Source organism: Odontomachus brunneus, unplaced genomic scaffold (genome assembly GCF_010583005.1).
Source record: "Odontomachus brunneus isolate Ranch 3 - 2012 unplaced genomic scaffold, Obru_v1 Obru_scaffold_210, whole genome shotgun sequence".
NCBI classification, from domain to species: Eukaryota; Metazoa; Arthropoda; class Insecta; order Hymenoptera; family Formicidae; genus Odontomachus; species Odontomachus brunneus.
Window position 1 is genome coordinate 42,741 of NW_022639660.1, and position 9,972 is coordinate 52,712.

Genomic DNA, 9,972 nt, shown 5'->3' on the forward strand with positions numbered 1-9,972 from the left:
CCCCCGATAAAAACCAATCCTTGTGAATATCCATAGCTGATCACTAAATGAAACAATAACATAAATTACCTTACTCTTATACGGGAGCATCCGATGGCTATTCCCTTTCGCTAGCTCCTCTGTCGTCACCTACTCCTTCTCGATTCGCTCATCAGTCGAGACTCGGAACTTCCAAACAACGGACATACCGCAAGAAACGAGGTTTATGAGATGATGAAATAAAAATAAATAAAATAAAATATGTAAATCACCCTGAATAATCCCCACCTGATTTACAGTGAGGATGTTGCCTCCTCACTTCCAATATTAACAATTTTTTATTACTCATATTACCCCTTCCACCGCACCTGGAAAATTCACCCTCTTCTCCCACCATTCCATTTCAGGACTCTTTCCCCACTCTCAACTTATCCCCATCAAACCTCCAGAGATCCTTCACCCTCGACACACTGGCGTCAGATTTTACCTCCACCACCGAAAAATAGGCCACACCCTGTCTTACGGTAGCTGTACATATACTACTAATATACTTTTTACATACTTTTTAAACATACTTTTACATTTAAAAGGATCTAATCTTTTCTTTTAGATAAATCATTTGTTTTCGTATACAGATACATCATATGTATATCATATACAATACGAAACGTCTCTCAGTCAAAGTAAAAGTGGCGCAGGAGATAACGACTCAAGAACCAGAGGTCTCAGGTTCTCCGCAATTGGTAAATAAATTTTCAAAGTACAATTTACATTGAATTAAGTAGCGTGTGAAATATTAAAGTGAAAAATTTGAGAAAAATTTAGGAAAAAAGAAATTTTATGTAAATGTATATATTTCAATAAATATTTTTATAATATTTATGATAAATATTTTTATAATATTTATGATAAATATTTATCATCTATTGAATCTAAGGTCACAAAAATATTTTAGTAAATATTTATAAAATATTCATTTAAATCATAAGTATTTTGTAAATGTTTTATAAATATTTTGTGCTGTCTGAGAATGGATAGGACGCGTATACGCATTTGCAGGCAGAAACGGACAGGATGCCTGTACGTATTTACTGTTAGAAACGGATAGGAATCGCAGTTATACAGGGTGGGCCATTTTAATTTATCCAGCCGAATATTTCGAAAACTAAGACCAGCAGACAATAAATGTTTTAGACAAAAGTTATATGGATCCATGGTGGATATAAGAAGATACATTATTTTGACCTTACGTGGCCCCGCCAAGGTCAGGTCAAGGTCAACTTTGCTTTTTTAAATAGAAATATGCATTTTTTAATACGGAATTTTATTCCACGTAAAGAAGCAAACAACTTTTATTTGAAAACATTTTTTATCCGACCTTTATTTTCTTAGATATTTACAGAAATATTTACAAAATTATTGGTTTCAATAATATTACCCGAATTCTATGAAATTTACCGAAAAATAGCGAGAGATAAAAATTGTGTTTTCTTCTCGTAGAGCTCTGAGAATTTTTCCAAAATTTTTTAATTAATTTTTTAGTACTTCAAGAAAATGCAAGGAAATACAGTACAAAAAGTTAATAAAAAATTCTGAAAAAAATTTCAAAGCTCTATGAGAAGAAAATAGATAATTTTTATGTTTTGCTATTTTTCGATAAAATTAATAGAATTCGAGTAAAAAATTATTGAAACCAATAATTTTGTAGATATTTCCATAAATATCTTAGAAAATAAAGGTTGGATAAAAAATGTTTTAAAACAAAAGTTGTTTGCTTCTTTACATAGAATAAAATTCCGTAATAAAAAATATATATTTCTATTTCTATTTCCGTAATAAAAAATGTATATTTATATTTTTATTTGAAAAGCAAAGTTGACCTCGACCTGACCTTGGCGGGGTCACGCAAGGTCAAACTGTAACGATCCGTCTAATCACATTTACGAACATAGGCAAACTTAACGGCTCGCTAAAATGTAATACGCGACCAACAAATGTAAACATCGCCGACCGACCACGAAAATCAATAACACCGAAGTACACCAAAATCGGTGTGTAAAAAACGACGCGAAAATCTCGAAAGCAAGCAGTCTTCCGAGGCACACCGCTGAACGAAGTCAAAGCTCCGACAGCAGAAGCTCCTCTCGAACACCGCTGCCAAAAGCACCACATCCTAGATCTTCCTCGATACCGCTCCGTCGACTCGTTGGATTCGTAGAGTCGACATCCTGGTAGACTTATTGGATACGTAAAATCTACATTCTTGCTATCACTCCGCCGACTCGTTGGATACGTAGAGTCGACTTCCTCGATACCGCTCTGTCGACTCGTTGGATTTGTAGAGTCGACATCCTAGTAGACTTATTGGATATCTAGACTCTACATCCTTGCTACCGCTCCGCCGATTCGTTGGATACGTAGAATCGACATCCTAGTAGACTCATTGGATACGTAAAGTCTACATCCTTGCTATCGCTTCGTCGATTCGAGGGATACGTAGAGTCGACTTCCTCGATACCGTTCCGCCGACTCGTTGGATACGTAGAGTCGACATCCTCGTAGACTTATTGGATACGTAAAGTCTACATCCGTAATACCGCTACGTTGACTCGTAGGGCTGACATCCGCTGTCAGATACGAAAGGTTTACACCCGAAACACCGCTCAACCGCCCGACGAATTCCGAATCGTCGGGAGTCGCATCCGCACAATGCGATGTCATAAGAGACCTCTCAAGAGCGTACCCACGCGCTCGAGGGACCGCCAGACCGAAATCGTCCTTGTGCACCGTCTACCGAGGCAAGGCATCGCAATGCCCTGAGTCCGCGATACTGCACCCGCTAGATACGTGCGGGCAATGCCAAACCGTGACGGCTCGACCGCTGCACGGTATCACGCATTTCGCTACCTGTAAATCTCTCGCCGAATAACGGATCTCGTCGCGACAAGATTTGAAGGCCCAAGCATAAGCATCTCGCCGTCAGCGCGAGACAATGCATCACAACACCGACCGCATCCTGCGGCCGCAAGCGGCCCCGGCGTTTACGAACCGTTAGCGATAACGTAAACAGATTCACACGGCAAACAAAAACTCGACCATCAAACCAACGGCGTTGAGAAATCTTGTAAATACGCATTATACATAGCCATCTGAGTTGGAATAGATATCATATTAATACTTATATCACTATCTACACATTTATTACATCTGCCACGAATCCGGACCGCACCGACCGCAGCATATCCCGCACCGAACGCAAATAGCGTTACAAAACCAATGGTACCTTCTTATGTCCCCCATCGATCCATATAACTTTTGTCTGAAACATTATTGTCTGCCGGTCTTAATTTTTGAAATATTCGGCTGGATAAATTAAAATAGCCCACCCTGTATATCCGTTTTGCAGAAACCAATAGATTATGAACATATTCTATCCGTATCTGTCCGTAATTATAGTAAACGCGTAGTAAAGCAAACAGAAACGGATAGGGTGCGTTTTCTGTCCGCAATTTTTACTAGGGCAAATATATAATATACTGTTTCTGATAATAAATATAATTTTCATTCATAAAATGATTGAAATCAAGCATATGACCAAACAAGGTAAAATTAGCCTATAATTAAAGGCCGGAATAGAATCCTTTCGAGCAGGAACTATTAATCAGGATATTAGGTGGTAAACTTAGTTCCTGCGGTTCACAGTTAGATGACGTTAGTTGTAGGTGTAATTTATTTTAACATCTGAAACTGGCTGCATTTTAGAGGTTAGACATTTGTCAATAAAATTCAGTGCGAAGAGATTCATTTAAGCTAGCAGTGCTATTTTTTCTTTTGATTAAATATGGAACGTGATAAGTTGTTTTTTCGACATGTGCTGCTTCATTACTTTGACTTGAAAAAAAACTGCAGCTGCAGCTCATAAATTGCTTTTCGAAGCTTATGGCAATTATGCTCCATCGGAAAGAACATGCCAAGTATGATTTCAGCGATTTAAGAGTGGTGATTTTGATGTCAATGATAAAGAACGCTCAGGCCAACCGAAAAAGTTTGAAGACACCGATTTGCAGGCATTATTGGACGAAAACTCTACTCAAACGCTCCAAGAATTGTCTGCAGCATTAAATGTTACTCCGATGGCTGTTTCCAAACGTCTACATGCAATGGGAAAAATTCAAAAGGAGGGAAAATGGGTACCACACGAATTAACCGCAAATGCCATTGCGAATCGCTTAAACATCTCTATTTCTCTGCTCGCCAGGCAGAAAAAGAAGAGTTTTTTGTGGCGCATAGTGACTGGCGATGAAAAATGGATATACTTCGATAATCCTAAACGAAGAAAATCATGGGTAGACCCTGGCCAACCATCGACATCCACACCAAAGAGAAATATTCATGGCCACAAAGCAATGCTTTGCATTTGGTGGGATATGCACGGCGTCGTTTATTATGAGCTACTCAGACCGAACGAAAGTATCACGGGGGATCGATATCAATCACAATTAAACCGTCTGAATGAAGCATTGTTGGAAAAAAGGCCAGCAGTAGCCAGCAATCGACGTAAAGTCATGCTTTTGCACGACAACGCTCGACCACACGTTGCCAAAGCCGTCAAAGAAACACTGATGCAGCTCGAGTGGGAAGTTCTCCCGCACCCAGCGTATTCACCAGACTTAGCTCCTTCGGACTATTACTTGTTCCGGTCGATGCAGCACGGCTTGGTGGATACACACTTCAGAAATTACGAGGATGTGCGAAAATGGATCGACGAATGGATTGCATCAAAAGACCAATCGTTCTATCGTCGCGGAATCTACGCGTTGCCCGAAAGATGGGAAAAATGTATAGCTAGCGAGGGAAAATACTTCGATTAATGTATTTTTTGATGTCGAAATAAATGAGTTTTTTAAACAAAAAAAAACCGCAGGAACTAAGTTTACCACCTAATACATATTTTATATGTAGCCTTCTTATCACTAATGGGTAACTGAACCAGATACCAGGGGAAGATGGTTGTTGCATGTTCATATTTTAGATATTACAAAATAAAATATACGGTTATCAGGGTCGTAGCGGGCATTAATACATAGAAAAAGATCACCTCTATCATGTTTATACAATCAGTTACAACAATTAATTACCTGAAAAGTTCTAACTTCAAAATTCTAAAATATAGAGCATTTATATATAGCCCTGATTTTCCTTAATATCAGACTAATATTTCATTTGTCATGCGACGAATATTGTCGGATGTGTCGACTGGCGATCGAATAGAGCATTTTTTAAATCTCTAACGTTTTCTGCGGGTATTTTAGAATACATTTTTTTTTTTAGTATAGTGTTACGTCCTAGAGGAGAACGCAACTATAACAACTATTACGATAAGCCTCGTCGTACTCGAATAAGCTCGATGATAAGCCGGACAGTGACTGGAGGAGTCACTTTACACGGCGCATTAACGTACGATGAGCGGTCCGATTTCGAGTCAGAAAATCGAATCTCTTTACTCGGGATTGGAGCTTGAGCGATAAAGGAAAAGGGGGATTCAGGTTACGAAGGTCTAGGTTGCGAGGTGAAAATATCAACCAGAATTATAAACACATAATGTAAGTACAAAATTTTATTCTAAATGATTGTGTGCATTACAATAGTGATGTATAAATTTACAAGTGTATGTCTGTGTGTATGGGAGTGTGCGTGTAGGTGTACGCGTGTTGTAAATATATGTAGGGATAGGTAGAAGAATTAATCGCTCGGATATGTGAAAGGTGAGGACGGTGGGGAATAATATGGGGGAGAAAGTGGATATGGTAGGAAGGTGACTTGAAGGTGACTTGAAGGTGGTAGAAGGTGGGTTGGAAAGGGAGATAGATCGACTATATCGAGATACCAGCCCAAGACAGAACAAGCTCCGTATTGTTCTTCGAAGGACTTCCCGCAGAGGAGGGTAGATTACGCAGAACAACAGCCTTAACGCATCGAGCGCGGTTAAATCGCTATTCTGATGGGAAGATCGGCGACCCACTAAAATGAGGGGAGCAACATATAGGTCTCAATGGACCAGAATCAAGAAATGACTCACCAAAATTATTAAGAATAATTAAGACAGCGAGAGAATGGATGAAGGAAAAAAATAAAATGAATAACTTACTTTCGAAGTGCGTACTCTGGATGAAGTAGGCTCGGTCAAATCTCGCCCTTTGTCTCGGGGTGCTAAATTGCTTGGCTCACCGCTGAGTTGATGTAAATTCAACGAGATTTGTTTCAGCCAGCGGAATGTTAGAGTGCGTATCCGGAAAGGCGATGAAAGAGTCCGCGAAAAATTTACGGAACGACGAATTTCCGAGTGATCAGCGAAAAATATTGTGTCGAAAAGTACTGCGTATAGTGTATATGATGTGCCGAAGGGGCACAAGTTGAGACTTTTATAAGGATCGACTTGGTTTGGAAATTAAGAAGTTCAGGGATAACTATTATCGGATTGGTCGGAGATGACGTGCTGGAAATGAGGATAGTAGCTTAGATTGGAGAAAATTACGGAAAAATTCGGGAACTTTTGATTGGGTTGCATGATAAGAGATGGCATTCGGTGATTCATGATCATGTGATTAACCTGTTTTTCACAATTGTTTTTGTACGGGTGTTTCGTAAGGCGATATGACTCGAAGTTCAAGTACTTTATTATTTTAGAATTCGAACGAATGAGTAGTTAATTCTACGCAATATATTTCGAACGAAGGTGCTGTGGGTTACGGGACGTAAAAGTAGATTAGTATAGAAAAGTATAGATGTGTGCGTCCTATTCGAGCTCTTAATACGTATCTTTCCGGAGGGCAGAATCTACAGACCGTCAGTGTCTTTAATTGTCGTGATCACTGCTGTTCGCAATACGACAAGCAGTTATAGCCGTAGTATCAATCACGTAAAAATGATGAGTTTTATCATTCGTGCATTACTTGCGTGTGAATCAGGAGCATTACGACCAACTATTCCACGTATTTCATCTACGCATTCAACGTTACATATCTTGTAGAGACTGGCAGTGATTACGGCAATTAAAAACACGCTCAGTTTCTGAATTCTGGCCTCGGAAAGATATACTTCGAAAACCTAAAGATGACGTATTCGTCTACACTAAAATACACTAGCCTATACTAAAAAAGTAGTCAATTAAAGGTCTGCAAGAGCCAAAAACAAATCTTGATTTGACTTTGAAGGCTTCATGCGGCAAGAACGTGAAATACCATTTTGTATATATAATTTTGTGTATATAATCATATGTCCATAAACACACGAATACTAATGCATCACTCGCGCGGACGCAACAGCTGCAAATTAGTACAGTTGAGCTACACTTTCCAAAGTATCTGCAACTTGACATATTTTGCCTTATACCAGGTGTAGAAGTATGAAACCGGAATTCCCCTATAAATGGTGCCAGCGTTCAGTTTAGTGACCGTAAGACCGCTACTGCCGCGCTATTATATTCTCCTAACAGCTGACGAATATTGTCAACAAACATAACCCCAACTTTCATTCTCTAGTATATTTTTGTATAACCTTAAACATGTCACGTTTCGAGCCTACTAACTATGATTTGCGGACAGCATTGATTTTCTGTTATCATTTAAAGAAAACTGCTGCAGAATCACATCGAATGCTTGTCGAAGCTTACGGTGAATATGCTCTTGGTAAATCTCAGTGTTTCGAGTGGTTTAAAAAATTCAAAAGTGGTGATTTTGACGTGAGGAACGAAGAACTATGAACTATGAACTATGAACTATGAACTGCTGAAACCTGGTCAAACCGTCAATACTAATCGCTACCAACAACAAATGATCGATTTAAATCGAACATTGACTAAAAAACGACCAGAATATGCAAAAAGGCAACACAATGTCATTTTGCTCCATGATAATGCCCCATCACATACAGCAAAACGGGTCAAGGAAACGATCGAGTCGTTCAGTTGGGAATTACTACCGCATGCGGCTTATTCTCCAGACTTGGCTCCGTCCGATTATCACCTGTTCGCATCGCTAGGACACGCTCTCGCTAACCAACGCTTCGATTCGTATGAAAATGTGGAAAAATGGCTAGATAACTGGTTCGCTTCAAAAGATGAAAAGTTTTTTTGGCACGGCATTCATAAACTGCCAGAGAGGTGGGAAAAATGTGTTCAAAACAGTGGAAATTATTTTGAATAAAGTATTATTTATCACTTTCGAACAACAGACGTCTTATTTGTATAAAAAAATTCCGGTTTCATACTTCTACACCTGATAGATATTATATTTGCTCACTAAACAATTTTTTATATCTTCCTTGGATTAGCACCAAGAGTGCTACGATTTTGCATTTAAGCCCTTAAAAATTTGTAATAAATTAATATATAGGCTCATACCACACCGTGCGCTGGAAGTTCATTCAAATAATTTATTCGATTTTTATTTTGGTCTTTTAAAAAAAAAAACGCTCTGTAGCACCCTGCAGACGTTTTTCCTGATCACAAATATAAAATGACTTCAAAATTTAGGAAATTCCTTTGCTTATTTCCTTTGCTTTCTGCGAGAGGTCTCTTTTTATGACTGTTGCAGATTGTTAATGAACGACAATGTACTAAATACATATAACGTATAAATATTATACTTTTTTCGTTTATATATAGTATATGGATGGAATAGTATATAGATGGGGCTGTAACACCCTAGTGGCTGTATATATATATATATATATATATATATATATATATATATATATTGCGACGCTACTCGCAAGCGTAATTTTCGCGAGCGACGACAGACAGTCGCCTGTTAGCCGCGTCGACAAATTGCCGTCGGCTCCTGAACACGCCGCTAAGATGCACGCGAGAGTTGGGTGCCAGATGCGGAAAGGCCGCACCACCTCGATAAACGCGAAAGCCGATAATTATCACGAAAATCGCGCGTCCCGGAACCGTCGGGACCGGTAGCTCCTAGGAGGTTAAAGTCGGAGACGGGATGGATTAGGAGAAGGCGAAATCAACTTGACTTGATTTTAATACTGAGAATTACGTTTATTCGGGGACTCTCGCATGTCCCGATATTCAATCCGCGATATAAAGTCGTAACGGTAACGCTCCTCGGTAAGCGGTACTGCTCGCGAAATGCCACACGAAGCCCGAGGACGTTTTCCTCGGGCGAGCCTTTTCTTAATCGCGCGACCACTCCGCGGACGAGACACGATACAAGACGGGTCGATACGCGACACAAATAAATTTTTAGAGCAGATAGTCAATCTTACAATATTCGGCGACGGCCCTTGCGTCGGCGGCGACGTCGGCGACGACGGCGGCGGTGGCGGCAGCGGCGGCAATCCTCTCTCTCTCCCTGCTTTCTCGTCCTCTCTCTCTCCTCGCTCTCTCGCTCTCGTCCTCACTTCACTCTCCCTCTCTCTCACTCTCTCGCTCTCTCTCCTCTCTCTCTCTCTCTTCTCTCTCTCTTTTCTCTCTCTCTCTCCCTCGCTGTGACACGCGGAACGGAAATAGTGTGCTCGCGGCGGTAGTCGCGGTAAGGCTGTCAGCTGATCGGCTCTGGGAGGATCACGTATCCTCGTGGATCCTCCCTCGTCGCTGCCCCTCTCGTCCTGGGGTGGTCGGTAGTCGGGAATCGGCAGATTTCGGTATTCTGGTCTCGAGACACTTTTCGTCTCGAGACACTGTGGTCATCGGAAGTTCGCCTGTTGTCTCTCACGGCTCTCCCGTTTTTTTCTGCCGGGTTTCTCCCGATGGCTGCTTCGCTAAAAGTAAACACAGATGATCCGTCTAAGCGCGATACTGTGTTATAACTACGATAATTTCTCAGTGATAGAATATTCGCTATTGCTGAGCGCGCGATAATCTGCGATAATATATTTTTAATCACAAAAGTACGAGAGTGTGATTCACCTGATGTAGGGCTTCACTGGTTGTCGTCCGCTGCGTCCTCGCTCCTCGATGTCCTCCGCTTCTCGTTGTCC